The sequence below is a fragment of the Pseudophryne corroboree genome, chromosome 9, assembly GCF_028390025.1.
Source record: "Pseudophryne corroboree isolate aPseCor3 chromosome 9, aPseCor3.hap2, whole genome shotgun sequence".
In the NCBI taxonomy this organism is placed as follows: Eukaryota; Metazoa; Chordata; class Amphibia; order Anura; family Myobatrachidae; genus Pseudophryne; species Pseudophryne corroboree.
In genome coordinates this window covers 148,541,692-148,554,883 of record NC_086452.1, presented here as the reverse complement: position 1 = coordinate 148,554,883, position 13,192 = coordinate 148,541,692, and the positions used below count along the sequence as shown (strand labels likewise).

The following is a 13,192-nucleotide window of genomic DNA, read 5'->3' as shown; positions in this document are numbered from 1 at the left end:
TGCCAGGATAGGGGGCACTGGTGGCAACACTTGTCAATTATTTTTTTTTAAAGATTTTCACTTGTAGCTTCCCCCCTTTTTGAAGCCCAGCGCCTCCTGAAAGCTCCAGTCTCCTTCCCCCACCCGTTCCTTCGCTAGGTCCTAAACAACATTCATGAACTTAACTTTAGAGCTCTTTGCTATTAAGTCACCATACTTGAGAAGCCCGCCGGTACTGGAGATGGGAGACCAGACTTACTGAGGGGCAGGAGAGGCATGCGCAGCCGCACTATTGGGGGCATTATATGTATCTGCCACTATTGGGGGCAGTAGGCATATCTGGCACTATACTTGGGTCATTATGTGTAACTGGCACTACTTGGGGCATTATGTGTATCTGGCACTACACTGGGGGTATTATGTGAACCTGCCATTACTTGGTGCATAAAGTGTAAATGGTGCTACTGGGGGCATTATATGTATCTGGCACTATACTGGGTCATTATGTGTACATGGCCCTACTGGAGGAATGATGTGTATCTGGAATTACTGGGGGCATTATGTATATCTGGCACTATGCTGGAACATTATGTGTAACTGACATTATGTGTAACTGGCACTATACTTGGGGACATTGTGTGTATCTAGCACTATACTAGGGGCATTATGTGTATCTGGCACTATACTGGAGACATTATGTGTATCTTGCACTATACTGGGGCAAATGTGTATCTGGCACTATACTGGGGGGCATTATGTGTATCTGGTACTATACTGGAAATGAATGTGTAATGGGCATTATACTGTGGTCATTATTTGTATCTGGCACCATACTTGGGGTGTTGTGTATGTCACCATACTGGGGACATTATGTGTAACTGGCACTATACTGGAACATTATGTGTAACTGGCACTATACTGGAATGTTATGTGTAACTTGTACTGTACTGGGGGCAATATGTGTATTTGCCACTATAATGGGGACATTATGTGTAACTGGCACTATACTGGGGAAATTATGTGTAGCTGACACAATACTGGAACATTATGTGTATCTGGCACTATACTTGGGACATTATGTGTATCTTGCATTATACTAGGGGCATTATGTGTATCTGGCACTATACTGGAACATTATGTGTATCTGGCACTATACTGGAACATTATGTGTAACGGGCACTATACTGGGGGCATTATTTGTATCTTGCACCATACTTGGGGTGTTATGTATGTCACCATACTGGGGACATTATGTGTATATGGCATTATACTCGGGCATGATATGCATCTGGCACTATTTTGGGGGCATTATGTGTAACTGCCACTATACTGCAACATTATGTGTAACTGTTACTATACTGGGGGCATTTTGTGTAACTGGCACTTTAATAGTGGCATTATGTGTATCTGGCACTATACTGGGAGCATTATGTGTAACTGCTACTGTGGAAATTATGTGTAAGGGGCATTACTGGGGGCAGTATGTGTAAGCAGCTATTACTGTGGGCATTATGTGTAATGTATCTATCATTTCCCAAACCACAGCTCTCACCCCATTCACTCGATAGATCTCCCACTGCCCCCATAAATACTTACCTTTAGTTGTGACATCCTGGCCTCTCTGCAGCTACTGTTCTGCTCTGTAATGCTGCCATTGTGGTGTTGCTGTTGCCTAACATAAGACAGTGATCTGAGGAGTCACATTTACTATTAACTTTTACCAACATCTAAGCACCCTTACTCAAAGCCTTACACATGTTGCATCTGTGGTACAAGCAACTGCATTACCATAAGGTTAAAGCAGGGAGACAAATCTGGTTATTCAGTAGCTCAGTCATGTCATTAGTTTTGTAGATATGTAAATAGGGTCCTCTATGTATTGATAGTCACTGGATGCTCTGTGTATTATCTGTGTTGGCTGGAATGCTCCTTTTATTGCACATTTTATCACTGGGATGCTCTCTGTATTGTATGGTGTCATTAGGAAGTTATCTATACTGTGTAGTGATCACTGGGATACTTTGCATTGTATGGTTTCATTAGGATGTTCTGTTTAGAATGCTCTACAGCTAGCATACTCTTGGCATTGTATGTTTGTCACTTGGGTGCTCTCTGCATTGTATGCATTTTGTTTCTCTTTGTATGATATAGCATTCACTAGGATGTCTACACAGTATGGCAGTAACTGGGATCTCTGTATTGTATGACAGTCACTAGGATGTCCTCTGTATTTATGTTAAATGGCTCTCACTTGGTCGCTCTTTGTATTGTATAGTAGTCATTTCTTGCGTGACATTTATAGAGGGCTCTCTGTATTATATGACAATTGCTAGAATACTCTCTATAATTTGTGATGATTACTTGAATGCTCTCTGTATTGTATATTATTAGGATACTCTACTTCTAGTGTACAAGTAGCTAGAGACAATGGTAATATTTTAATCCCACCTGCTTTGATTTTTCTCTTTTTCATTTTATTTTAAACTGCCTACCACTGCCTACCAACTTTCAGATATTCTATCTATCTATCTATCTATCTATCTATCTATCTATCTATCTATCTATCTATCTATCTATCTATCGTTGAAATTTCAACATTACACGTTTGCATTTTCACATTGTTGACATCTGAGCAGTCAACCTATTGCAACTCCCACCAGCTGCTTTGCAAGTCCAGCAGTTACATACAAAGATGCAGCGTTGGTCTCAGATCAAGCGATTATGGAACTTCTGAGAAGCCCTGTGGAGGCACAGCATGGCCACAGGAAGAAATATGCTGGAGACATTGTAGCTGCATAGCAATCACAGTCACATGATGAGACATGTCTCGTAAATGGTTTTAACATGCCTGCTTTTCTGCCACCACTCCCTGAAACCCGCTATCAAATGGTCCTTGACTGTCAATCACTTTGGAAATAAATTAATTGTCACTGCAACCGCAGTTACAAGACCATGGCATGCCCAGTACAGCTTAGATACAGTCGCAGTAAGACTATATTTACTCAACTGTGTAAAAATTGTATTTTTGTCCATTTCTGAATCAGGACCTATACTGTATTGGGTGGATGCACTTAGCATCACACAAGGCCATCTTTTCATATGGGCTCAACGGGCACTTGCCCAAGGGCCCCAACAGTATAAGGGCACTAGGCTTATAGCTAAGGGTTCACTCTTTCTAGGGATACCAGATTTTTGAAAATCAGCCCTGCGGTACCGGAGATATCTGATGTCAAAGCAGTGGTCCGCATCCAAGCACATCCGTGATGCGGTACATCCCACCTCTTATCTGGTACAGACTGGTATTAATAATGCTGGTATGTACTTAGAAATACAATTAACATCACAAAGGACAGCTCTCCCAATAAGAGCTGTCCTTTGAAATAGAAGGACTTCCGGGATTAGAATAACATGGCGACCACCGGGGATGCTGGGAGGGGTCCAATTGGATCCCTCTCAGAAGGAAACACGAAAAGAAACCCATGGGCTTCAATTGGGTAATGACACATAAAGATGGCATTACCAGGACCAATCTCCGGAATGTATTGCTTGGTACAGTACGCATAGGAAATTAAGCCAGATTCCGAAAATTGCAGTTTTTTTTATTACATTTTTGGCTACATTTTGCCTTTAGTACATCCTGCCCATAGTCTTGTTGCGGTAGCAGATATCCTCCTAAACTTGATGCCATTTGGATGAGTGGCTAATTTGACCATGCAGTGTCCAAGGAGAAATTGATGATAATTTGTTACTGACAATCTAGTTGAAACAACATAAAACATGACGGGTGGCAGAGTGGCAGAGTATGCCAGTCACATGCACATTGGCCCTACTTCAGATGTGGTTGGAGGGTGCATCACAGCTGCTTACTTGGAAGCAGCAGCAATACACTAATATGGTAATGTAGCTGGAGGCCTCTGATATTAATAGATGCCTCCTGCATGAACTTTGTACGTAATTTGTAATCCAGTTCAGCATCGGATCACCTGCAACACCATCAGCCCCCTGCATGACTACATGGGTCCCATGGGACTAGCTCTGATCAAGAGGCCAGGAAATAATGATGCACCGGGGCCTCAAAAACCAGAAAGATAAATATATTATCAGTGGTACTACAGATGGAGCCATGCTAATCGTGGCTCCACCTGTGCCGGGGCACACCCGCCTAGGCGCACCTATTACAGCGTCTGGGATGCACATGCGTGTGAGATGTGCATGTGCCCCATTCACTGCAGTGGGAGTGTCTCGGTGCACTCCCATAGCAAGGCTAGGCCAGAATGATATAAATACATTACAGACTGTGCAAAGAAGGGCAAATAAAATGGTGCATGGCCTACTTTACAAATATACTCGGAAAGACTAAAAGATCTGAACAGTATAGTTTGGAGCAGAGAATGGAAAGGGGGAACATAATAGAAACCTTTAAATAAACCAAGGGTTTTAACAAAGTACATGAGGGAAACTTTCTTTACAGGAAGAGAAGTACTGTATTAGAACACAGGGCGGGATGTACTAACCTCTGCCGCCACGTTAATTTGTGTTTTCACTGCAATCTGAGTCACTGCTCTGCTGCCCGCCGTTACTCCTTTGCTCTCCGTCTGCTTTCGGTCTCTCTTATCACCGCCGCAGCCACAGAGTTCTCCTATCGCCGTTGCACTCGGCCTGTGCTGCGCTGTGCTCCCCTTGGCCAACTGCGCATGCTCACTTTGTCACAGCTTGAGCTGTGACAAAGTGCGCATGTGCAGTCGGCCAGGGGGAGCGCAGCACAGACCGAGCGCAACGGCGAAAGGAGAACTATGGCCGCGGCAGTGATGAGGAGAAAGAACGAAAGCAGACGGGGAGCAAAGGGGTAGCGGCGGGCAGCAGAGCAGTGACTCAGATTGCAGTGAAAACGGCAATTAACGCGGCGGCGGAGGTTAGTAGATCCCGCCCATGAGGACATGTACTGAAACTGGAGGGAGGCAGGTCCAGGGGAAATTTAAGGAAAAATTACTTCAAAGAAAGGGTACTCTATAAGAATAGCCTCCGGTAAGAGGTGGTAGAGGCTGAGACAGTAGAGCAATTTAAAAATGCTTGGGATAGGCCTATGAATATCCTTACAAAAAACTAAGGTTCAAAACAGTTGAGGTTACCTAAAGGTTACAAAAAAAGGTCAGCATAGATAGGCCAAGTGGTTTTTATCTGCCATCAAATTCTATGTTTCTATGAGATCCTGTCCTTGCCCCCCCAAATATTATCCGGTTGCTAAAATACAGGTCACCCTATATGTAAAAACCGTGTAGGAAGCTTAAGTGAATCATTTATTTCAAGGTTTACAACAATATCAGTGTACTAACGTCTGTAGCTGTAGTGCATCCAACAATGCAGAACCCATACTGCACATGCGCTGTACAGTTCCGATGTATGACAAAGTACCAAACTTCAGTACATTGCATCATGTGCCGCAGATCCTTCAGGAACTGAATTGGGCCTATTATACATAAAACACTGTGGGCAGATTCTGAAAAAAATAATAATAATAATAACTTTGTATCTGGAACAAACCATGATGCAATGTAAATTATGAAAATACATGTATTTGCACCCCTTTAATTGCAACATGGTTTGTTCCAGATATAAAGTTACATTTAGTTTTTTGCATAAATGGTAAATACTGGCAGCTTTTGCATGTAGCCTACAAATGCGGACAGCTTTATGTATACACTAACAGAGCCAAACTTAGCAATGTTGATAGCTCAATTTAAATAGCACAATAATTATGCTACAACGAGCCATAGACAGACATCTAAATTGTAGAATTATGGTTATTTCTGTTGTTGATCAATGTAAATGATTGATTACTAATAAGTTGGATGTCATCATCCTTACTATTGTAATATTTTTTACTATTATTATTAGTATAACTTATCAAGTGTAATTTACTATGTGGTTGTTAAAATACAGGTCACCCTAAATGCAAAAACCATGTAGAAAAATTAAGGGACTCATTTACTTTAAGGTTCACAAAAATATAAATGCCATGTTGCTGTAAAAAAAAAAAAAAAGTGTGTGTGTGTGTGTGTGTGTGTGTGTGTGTGTGTGTGTGTGTGTGTATATGTGTGTATATAATGTAATACATGCACATTATTATCGCTGTTCTAAAATGACAGAATAAAACCATGCGTATAATAAAGGTCTCTCTGTGTACAGGTTACATATTCTTGTGCAATCTTAGCACTTGGCATGGTGATTTTCTAGCTAAAGCATGCCAACTGCTGTGATAAAGAGAGACTTCCTGATTCCCATGGCAACCAAAACCATTCGTATAGAAAAACATAGCAACCCCCAGTTGTACTACATGTCTCTATACGCCATTAAGAGTCATAATGGAAAAAATATATATTTAATGTCACTCCTAGACAGATCATTTATTTATAGTTAGTGGGACTATGGCAAATACAGTACTGTACAGCAGGCATTCCCAACCTCAATCCTCAAGGCACAAGAACAGTCTAGGATTTAGTGATATCCATGCTTGGGCAAAGGTGACTTAATTAGTATCTCAGTTATTTTGATTTAACCATCTGTGCTGAAGCTTGGATATACTTAAAACCCGGACTGTTATGTGCTTTGAAGAACAAGGTTGGGAATGCCTGAAATACAGTGTACAGTATATTAGAGATGAGCGGGTTCGGTTTCTTTGAATCCGAACCCGCACGAACTTCACTTTTTTTTTCACGGGTCCGAGCGACTCGGATCTTCCCGCCTTGCTCGGTTAACCCGAGCGCGCCCGAACGTCATCATGACGCTGTCGGATTCTCGCGAGACTCGGATTCTATATAAGGAGCCGCGCGTCGCCGCCATTTTCACACGTGCATTGAGATTGATAGGGAGAGGACGTGGCTGGCGTCCTCTCCATTTAGATTAGATTTAGAAGAGAGAGAGAGAGAGAGATTGCTGTGATACTGTAGATTAGAAGAGAGTGCAGACAGAGTTTAGTGACTGACGACCACAGTGACCAGTGACCACCAGAGACAGTGCAGTTGTTTGTTTTATTTAATATATCCGTTCTCTGCCTGAAAAAAACGATACACAGTCACACAGTGACTCAGTCTGTGTGCACTGCTCAGCCCAGTGTGCTGCACATCAATGTATTGTATATAAAGCTTATAATTGTGGGGGAGACTGGGGAGCACTGCAGGTTGTTATAGCAGGAGCCAGGAGTACATGATAAATAATATTATATTAAAATTAAACAGTGCACACTTTTGCTGCAGGAGTGCCACTGCCAGTGTGACTAGTGGTGACCAGTGCCTGACCACCAGTATATTAGTAGTATTGTATACTATCTCTTTATCAACCAGTCTATATTAGCAGCAGACACAGTACAGTGCGGTAGTTCACGGCTGTGGCTACCTCTGTGTCGGCACTCGGCAGGCAGTCCGTCCATCCATAATTGTATTATAATATATACCACCTAACCGTGGTTTTTTTTTCATTCTTTATACCGTCGTCATACTAGTTGTTACGAGTATACTACTATCTCTTTATCAACCAGTGTACAGTGCGGTAGTTCACGGCTGTGGCTACCTCTGTGTCGGCACTCGGCAGGCAGTCCGTCCAACCATAATTGTATTATATACCACCTAACCGTGGTTTTTTTTTCATTCTTTATACCGTCGTCATACTAGTTGTTACGAGTATACTACTATCTCTTTATCAACCAGTGTACAGTGCGGTAGTTCACGGCTGTGGCTACCTCTGTGTCGGCACTCGGCAGGCAGTCCGTCCAACCATAATTGTATTATAATATATACCACCTAACCGTGGTTTTTTTTTCATTCTTTATACCGTCGTCATACTAGTTGTTACGAGTATACTACTATCTCTTTATCAACCAGTGTACAGTGCGGTAGTTCACGGCTGTGGCTACCTCTGTGTCGGCACTCGGCAGGCAGTCCGTCCAACCATAATTGTATTATATACCACCTAACCGTGGTTTTTTTTTCATTCTTTATACCGTCGTCATACTAGTTGTTACGAGTATACTACTATCTCTTTATCAACCAGTGTACAGTGCGGTAGTTCACGGCTGTGGCTACCTCTGTGTCGGCACTCGGCAGGCAGTCCGTCCATCCATAATTGTATTATAATATATACCACCTAACCGTGGTTTTTTTTTCATTCTTTATACCGTCGTCATACTAGTTGTTACGAGTATACTACTATCTCTTTATCAACCAGTGTACAGTGCGGTAGTTCACGGCTGTGGCTACCTCTGTGTCGGCACTCGGCAGGCAGTCCGTCCAACCATAATTGTATTATATACCACCTAACCGTGGTTTTTTTTTCATTCTTTATACCGTCGTCATACTAGTTGTTACGAGTATACTACTATCTCTTTATCAACCAGTTTGTGCAAGGAGAGATTAATTGCTTCTTTTTTGGGGGGGGTCCAAACCAACCCGTCATATCAGTCACAGTCGTGTGGCAGACCCTGTCACTGAAATGATGGGTTGGTTAAAGTGTGCATGTCCTGTTTTGTTTATACAACATAAGGGTGGGTGGGAGGGCCCAAGGACAATTCCATCTTGCACCTCTTTTTTCTTTTCTTTTTCTTTGCATCATGTGCTGATTGGGGAGGGTTTTTTGGAAGGGACATCCTGCGTGACACTGCAGTGCCACTCCTAGATGGGCCCGGTGTTTGTGTCGGCCACTAGGGTCGCTAATCTTACTCACACAGTCAGCTACCTCATTGCGCCTCTTTTTTTCTTTGCGTCATGTGCTGTTTGGGGAGGGTTTTTTGGAAGGGACATCCTGCGTGACACTGCAGTGCCACTCCTAGATGGGCCCGGTGTTTGTGTCGGCCACTAGGGTCGCTAATCTTACTCACACAGTCAGCTACCTCATTGCGCCTCTTTTTTTCTTTGCGTCATGTGCTGTTTGGGGAGGGTTTTTTGGAAGGGACATCCTGCGTGACACTGCAGTGCCACTCCTAGATGGGCCCGGTGTTTGTGTCGGCCACTAGGGTCGCTAATCTTACTCACACAGTCAGCTACCTCATTGCGCCTCTTTTTTTCTTTGCGTCATGTGCTGTTTGGGGAGGGTTTTTTGGAAGGGCCATCCTGCGTGACACTGCAGTGCCACTCCTAGATGGGCCCGGTGTTTGTGTCGGCCACTAGGGTCGCTAATCTTACTCACACAGCTACCTCATTGCGCCTCTTTTTTTCTTTGCATCATGTGCTGTTTGGGGAGGGTTTTTTGGAAGGGCCATCCTGCGTGACACTGCAGTGCCACTCCTAGATGGGCCCGGTGTTTGTGTCGGCCACTAGGGTCGCTAATCTTACTCACACAGCTACCTCATTGCGCCTCTTTTTTTCTTTGCGTCATGTGCTGTTTGGGGAGGGTTTTTTGGAAGGGACATCCTGCGTGACACTGCAGTGCCACTCCTAGATGGGCCCGGTGTTTGTGTCGGCCACTAGGGTCGCTTATCTTACTCACACAGCGACCTCGGTGCAAATTTTAGGACTAAAAATAATATTGTGAGGTGTGAGGTATTCAGAATAGACTGAAAATGAGTGTAAATTATGGTTTTTGAGGTTAATAATACTTTGGGATCAAAATGACCCCCAAATTCTATGATTTAAGCTGTTTTTTAGTGTTTTTGGAAAAAAACACCCGAATCCAAAACACACCCGAATCCGACAAAAATAATTCGGTGAGGTTTTGCCAAAACGCGTTCGAACCCAAAACACGGCCGCGGAACCGAACCCAAAACCAAAACACAAAACCCGAAAAATTTCAGGCGCTCATCTCTACAGTATATCCATGTATATATGTTTACATGTGCAATATATATGTATACACACACAGAAAACAAATAATATTGCCAGGCCACCTCAGCCCACCCATGCTCCGCCCCACCCACTCCCTGCTATACATACAATACATCAGTGATGTGCGGTGGTGTGAGGCAGGGGAGGCAGAGCCCTTCCTGTCATATTAAAGTTTGCGTCAGAGGTTTGACTGTATAAAGTATATAAAAAATACAAAGAATATGTTAGAAATATCTTTTTTGTATTATTCTAATCATTTTTATGATCAAAACTCTGGAGTAAAAAGTCTATGGCGCTTATCTTTTACGCACATCTCTGATCAAAACTCAACAAATTTCCTGCAGTATATACTGCTGCACCTGTGTATAATGCCCACATGAACTCTTTGGCTCATATATTGTGTTTAAATCTGGCTCTGCTACTAGCCAGTGCCTCCTGAGCCATTTACCTCCTTGCACGTCCCTGCAGTACATTCTGTTGCAGGAGGCTTCCGCTCCTAGTGGTCTGTCCTGTTGCTGCAGCTGGACCGTTGGGTGGCTCAAGCACTTGGGCTTTGAAGTTCATTATTAACTACTCTATGGGGGTCATTTCGAGTTGATCTCACGCTAGCTATTTTTAGCAGCCGTGCAAATGCATAGTCGCCGCCCACGTGGGAGTGTATTTTCGCTTTGCAAGTGTGCGAACACCTGTGCAGCCGAGCTCTGCAAAAACATTTTGTGCAGTTTCAGAGTAGGCCTGAACTTACTCAGCCCTTGCGATCACTTCAGTCTTTTTGGTGCCGGAATTGACGTCACACACCCGCCCTCCAAACGCCTGGACACGCCTGCATTTTCCCTACCACTCCCAGAAAACGGTCATTTGCCACCCATAAACGCCCTCTTTCTGTCAATCTCCTTGCGATCAGCTGTGCGAATGGATTCTTTGTTAAATCCATAGCTCAGCAACAATCCGAATTGTACCCGTATGACGCACGTGCACATTGCAGTGCATGCGCATGTGCAGCACAGCGAAAATCGGCAGCGTGCGATCAACTCGGAATGACCCCCTATATACCAAATCACTGATTGCCACCTCTTCTGGCTGGGCTATTTCAATTTAATCACTTTAACGAATATTTTTTTTCCAAAAAACGCTTAGAAATTGTCGTGTTTTTTTATGATTGAGTTAGATTAATTTAAACATTTATTTAAAGTATGTCCAAATGTAAAAAAAAAAATATATATATATATATATATATATATATATATTTTAAAAATCAACCATCAGTAAAAAACATTAATGTTCGGAACTTTGCAACCATCAATGATCGGAACATCTTCGCCATCGTACCTTCAGTTTCCCACCATCAGATCATCTATGCAGCCCCTGGAGCTCCTTGGGAAGGTAATGGCTGCTTTTTATTACATTTTCCCAGCAGCTGCAAATGTCTGCAGCTGCTGGGTGTGGGGTGCTGCGAGGCTGACCGATTAGCAGTGATAGGCAACACAGAATGCACCGGAGGTACTGTGTGCACCAAAAAATGGGGCGTGGTAAATGAAAATGGTGGTGTGATACACATATGGGGGCCAGATACACATATGAACCCAATAGTGCAGTGCCAGTTACACATATACCCCCAATAGTGCCAAATAAACATATGTCCCATATAGTGCAGAGCCAGATACACATATGCCCCTAATAGTGCCAGACACACATATGGCTCCAGTAGTGCAGTGCCAGATACACATATGCCCCCATAGTGCCAGATACAAATATGTCCCTACAGTGCCAGATACACATATGCCCCCATGATGCCAGATACACACATGCCCCCACAGTGCCAAATATGCCCCAACAGTGTCAGATACACATATGTCCCCAGTGCCAGATACACAAATGCCACCACAGTGTCAGATACACATATGCCCTCCCAATAGTGCCAGATACACATATGCCCTCCCAATAGTGCCAGATACACATATGCCCCAGCAGTGCAACTCACCGCTGCTGCTGCTTCCTGGGGTCGGCTCTACTGTTACTGTGTCTGAGGAGAGTAGAGCGCAGCACATGCCTCTCCTGCCCTCAGTCCAGTCTCTGGCGGTGGCGTGTATCTCAAATCAGGTGCCGGTTCATGAGCCAATCAGAGCTCGCAGTAGCAGCTACTCATTGGAGCACTGGTCATCTGATGCGACCGTGCCAGGCAAGTGGTTTATTTGCTGTTTCTCATAAGTGCTGGATCCAGGTCTCTCTATATCTAGCTATATCTAATTGTCTTTTTGACTGCAGGACTGGACAGACCAGGCAAGAGAATTTATCACCAAGGACTCTAATTGGGAATCACCCAGTGGACCATTGCTAATTTTACAATCAATTAACAATAATAGACCAACTTTGGGGAGTAGTCCCAAAGTAAGGACTAAGAAAGGAGTTACCTGATTGAGAACATATACCAAAATCAGAAGCCTTTATTCGATAAAACCAGTAAGTCCCAAAGCCCAGAATAGTGGGCTCCTACTAGTCGTTTATAACGGAAGAAATTTACTGTATTGATACCCACACCTATAATCACCCCCGATGAAGTCATTACTGATGAAACGCGTTGGTTGATATGCAATCGATGAACACAGAAGCATTTATATGTAAAAAAGCTTCCTCCTAAACAGGGAGTTCTATTAAATTTAAGAAAGCTGTGTTCTAATTGAATGTACTCAATTTGTAATGTTCTAAATGTTTTAATTACCTTTTAATAAATTATCCATTTTTACTGTATAAAGGTTGTATGGTTGTTCTCACAAATTTGATATGCAAGAGTTCATCTATCATCTAGAGTGTATAAAAAAACAAATCAAACATGGAAAGGATTTACCAACAAATAATATAACCATAGGCGCCCTCAAGAGATACTATATATATATATATATCCAGGGAAGTCCTGCACTCACATCAATGTGAGGTTAACAGTGGGGTGCACCCAGTAGAATCCACACCTTCACAGTGGGTCCACACATAGAGTCATAGTTCCAGTTTCCCGGGGGCACTCTCCATCACAAATAAAGTCCAATCGGTATCTCTAAGGTCATAGTCGGCTTTATTGGGTCGACATTTCGGCTCAACAGTCAGAGCCTTTATCAAGACAAGCCATACACATTTTCATATTGCAAAACAGTCATAACCTGTCCAAATAACAAATACATAAAATAAGTAAAATACATAAATACAATCAGTCTCACGGGCCCAATCAGAAAATCACCACTAAGTGCAATATGCCAATATAAAGTGAAAAATTACCAGGGGGAGTGTAACCAGACGTATCCATATACACCCTAGATGCCAAATACGGCAAGAGAAAGCAATTTAAGGTATCCCAACGAGGACCCGTCACCGAAGGAGACTGTCAACATACTTATTAGAATCAAATAATT

At 43.0% G+C, this 13,192-nt stretch overlaps 1 protein-coding gene across 2 annotated transcripts in view; it reads right to left on the bottom strand.

The window, feature by feature from the left end:
• LOC134957733 (uncharacterized) overlaps nt 1-13,192 on the bottom strand; it is a 249,114-nt gene that overhangs the window by 188,891 nt on the left and 47,031 nt on the right. The window lies entirely within an intron of this gene.